Below are 4,082 nucleotides of genomic sequence, written 5' to 3'. Positions count from 1 at the left end.
AACCGAGGTCACTGGAGCTGTGAGGCTGCGGTGCTAACCACTGTGCTTAGAGAATTCCAAAGATTCACAATGCTTTGAGTGAAAATAAATTCTCCTCTTCTCAGTCCTAAATGATTGAGCCATTTGTACTGAGACTGTGATCCCTAGTTCTAGATCCCCAGCCAGAAGAAACATCCTCCCAGCATTTACCCTGTTAAATCCCTTAAGATTTTTAGGTGCCAGTAAGATTACCTCTCACTCTTCTAAATTCTGAGGAATATTTTTTTTTTCCACAATATACTTTATTCATAAAAATCTGCAAAAATTACATTGCCAAACAGTTTCAAACAGCACCAAAAAATACAAACATTGCAAGGGAGATCAGTTTCCTTCAATACTGTCATGAGTTTCTTCCCAACCCTTCCGTTTCACAATTGTCATGCCAATTACAGTTTTACATTTGCAGCAATTGAGAATATTAACGATACAGTTCAAGGGGTTTCCCATGGATCCAGCCCATCGGTCCAGCTTGGTGGGCGGACCTTACACTGTGGTCTTTCCCCATTGAGCCTTTGCTGTGGCTGCCCCAAGCTTTAGTGCGTCCCTCAGCACGTAGTCCTGGACCTTGGAATGTGCCAGTCTGCAGCATTCGGTCGTGGACAACTCTTTGCGCTGGAAGACCAGCAAGTTTCGGGCAGACCAAAGGGCGTCTTTCAGCGAATTGATAGTCCTCCAGCAGCAGTTGATGTTTGTCTCGGTGTGCGTCCCTGGGAACAGCCCGTAGAGCACAGACCCCTGTGTTACAGAGCTGCTTGGGATGAACCTTGACAAAAACCACTGCATCTCTTTCCACACCTGCTTTGCAAAGGCACATTCCAGGAGGAGGTGGGCGACCGTCTCTTCCCCACCACAGCCAACGCGGGGGCACTGTGCGGAGGGGGCGAGACTTCGGGTGTGCATGAAGGATCCGACGGGGAGGGCCCTTCTCACCACCAGCCAAGCTACGTCTTGGTGCTTGTTTGAAAGTTCTGGTGATGAGGCATTCGCCAAATGACTTTGACGGTCTGCTCGGGGACCCATCCAACACGATCCACCGTCTCCTTTTCCTGTAGGGCCTTGAGGACATTCCGTGCAGACCACTGCCTGATGGACCGGTGGTCAAATGTGTTTTCCCGCAGAAACTGCTCCACGAAGGATAGGTGGTACGGCACGGCCCAACTGCATGGAGTGTTCCGCGGCAATGTGACCAGGCCCATTCTTCGCAACACCGGGGACAGATAGAACCTCAGCACGTAGTGACACTTGGAGTTTGTGTACTGGAGGTCTACACACAGCTTGATGCAGCCGCACACGAAGGTGGTCATCAGGATGAGGGCCACGTTGGGTACATTTTTCCTGCCCTTGTCCAGAGATTTGAACATCGTGTCCCTCCGGACCCGGTCCATTTTAGGTCCCCAGATGAAGCAGAAAATGGCTCAGGTGACTGCCACAGCGCAGGAGTGGGGTATGGGCCAGACCTGCGCCACGTAGAGCAACAACGTGAGCGCCTCGCACCTGATGACCAGGTTCTCACCCACAATGGAGAGAGATCGTTGCCCCCACATGCCCAACTTTTGTCGTACCTTGGCTACTCGCTCCTCCCATGTTTTGGTGCACGCCCCGGCCCTTCCGTACCATATCCCCAGCACCTTCAGGTAATCTGACCTCACGGTGAAGGGGACAAAGGATCGGTCAGCCCAGTTCCCAAAGAACATGGCCTCGCTCTTGCCGTGGTTAACTTTGGCTCCCGAGGCCAGTTCGAACTGGTTGCAGACGCTCATCAGTCTGCGCACGGACAGCGGATCCGAACAGAAGACGGCGACGTCATCCATGTACAGGGAGGTTTTAACCTGAGTGCCACTGCTGCCTGGGATTGTTACCCCTCTTATGCTCGCATCCATCCTAATAGACTCAGCAAAGGGTTCAATACAGCAAACAAACAAGACAGGGGAGAGAGGGCAGCCCTGTCTGACTCCAGATTGGATCGGCAAACTTTCCGATTCCCACCCGTTGATTCTGAGGAATATCGGCCTCGACGACTCAATCTCTTCTCATAGGACAATCCCCTCATCCCAGGAAGCAATCGAGTGACACTTTGATACACTTCCTTTAAGGCAAGTATATCCTTCCTTAGGTAAGGGGAACCAAAACTGTACACAGTGCTCCAGGTGTGATCTCACCAAGGCTCTGTCTAATTGCAGTCAAACTTCTTTATTCTTATAAAAACTCTTCACAATGTTGAACACAACTATTAACTGCCCCATTAACACCTCTGCTCTAAGAACAAGGACCCCAGCTTCACACACCCCAGACCCCTATTCTTTCCACATTAGCTGAATTCCTGCATCTCTGATGCATTCTCGTAAATCTCCTCTGCACCCTCTCTAAGGCCTTGCCATTCCTGCTAAAGTATGAAACATGGAATTAGAAACAATGCTCTAGCTGAGGCCTATAACCAGTGAGATTTATAAAGGTTCAGCCTCAATTCCTTGTCTGTGTCCCGTACTCCCATTTCTGGTTTCTGACTCAATGTCGGCTCTGAGCTGTTGAAACTGCCTGAATAAATATTTCCACCCAATAAAGCGCTCGGAATGTGAGAAGGGACAAAGTGAGTGACCAAGTACATCAACTCCAAGTAAAACTCCACCATGTAGTGAAAACACTCAAAACACAACGGCTCTTTTAAGAGCCACCCACAATCTCTCTGAAAAAGCTGCACCAACATCTCTCTAGAATTGGTTTATTTCATTGGTTTTAATGCTCAGTAACTCTCTGGAACTTTCTCACTGTCTTTGTGTTTTCTGTTTCAATCTGGTATGGAGATTCTGGGAAGATGAGTTTCACTGCCTGGGAGGATCTTTGTGGTTTTCCTGCAGAAACACAAAACAAAGTCTCTTTTCAGAGTCACCCACCGCCTCATAGGGACAGCAGTGACATGGGAACGGGAGCTGGGGTGTGTTTTATGCCGGAAATATCAGTTAATGATTTATGTTGTGCTCTCGTTATCTTCCAATCTCTGAATTGAGCCTTTCCACCGCACCAGGGTTATGGGGAGAGTTTTCATCGTTTCTTTTCCAAACGTACAGACGATGTTGTAAAGTTGCTGATTTATCCAGATGGCGGATTCTCCCCTCACAGTGAAAAGTAACATCACACCTTCACATCTGCCCATTGTTTTATAATTGAATAATTAGTCAAATGGAATTATTTGTGATGTTATTTCCCCCGAGACGGTGTTTCCTGCAGTGAAACTGATCAGTTTCAGCTCAGTCATTCAGAGACCTGGAATTCCTGCAGTTTGAGCCCGCTGGAACCCCAGCCCACCTCTGATTGGTCACCCTCTTCTCAAAAAGTCAGTGACAACACATGAGGAGGCCATTCGCCCCATGAAGTCTATGTCGGGCTTCCAATCTGTTCAGTCCCCGACTCGATCCCCAAAGCCCTGCATAATCCCTTTGGGTCAAAATGATCGTGGCAGGATTCGAACCTGCAATCTTCTGATAACATCATGGAATATACCGAAGTCAGATGCCTTATCCATTAGGCCACACAGCCATTAACACACATGCATGATTCAATCAGAGAACCTCGAAGCACAAAATACAAAAAATCATTGGTTGAACCTGTCAACCTGGCACAATATTTGAATTTGTGAAAGCCGCCAATTTCACTATGGAAAAGAAGTGATCGACTGGAAAAGTACATAAAAATCTATTTTCCCGTAGCGGTTTAAATAAACTTTTGAAACACAATTTTGCTTTTACCGACTCAAATTGCTGGTGCTATTTTATGAACAGCTTTATTTTGCCAATTTTTGTCAACTTCTCATCCGTAACTGACAGTAAAAGACTCCGTTCAGCAATCTTTCACACGACAAATAACTCAAACTCGGTGTGGAAGTAATAAATTACAGACTATTGGTAATTCCCCTTCACACAGGCTTCAGGGGGACAGTGAGAAGCCACTGAAATAGTTGCTTCATCCTTTTAAAAGGTTCCCATTCTGTCCTGTTATTGACGTGTTGGAATCAGATTTGTATTTAACAAGTTATTTCTGTGAAAATA

General features: G+C 47.1%; 1 non-coding gene across 1 annotated transcript; it reads right to left on the bottom strand.

Moving 5' to 3' along the window:
* Positions 1–3,484: 3,484 nt before the first annotated feature.
* trnar-ucg (transfer RNA arginine (anticodon UCG)) lies at positions 3,485–3,573 on the bottom strand. The gene is given in 2 exon segments: positions 3,485–3,520; positions 3,537–3,573. It is a non-coding gene; the product is annotated as a tRNA-Arg (tRNA).
* Positions 3,574–4,082: the final 509 nt, after the last annotated feature.

Source organism: Heterodontus francisci, unplaced genomic scaffold (assembly GCF_036365525.1).
Source record: "Heterodontus francisci isolate sHetFra1 unplaced genomic scaffold, sHetFra1.hap1 HAP1_SCAFFOLD_61, whole genome shotgun sequence".
In the NCBI taxonomy this organism is placed as follows: Eukaryota; Metazoa; Chordata; class Chondrichthyes; order Heterodontiformes; family Heterodontidae; genus Heterodontus; species Heterodontus francisci.
This window is presented reverse-complemented; position numbering and strand designations above follow the sequence as displayed.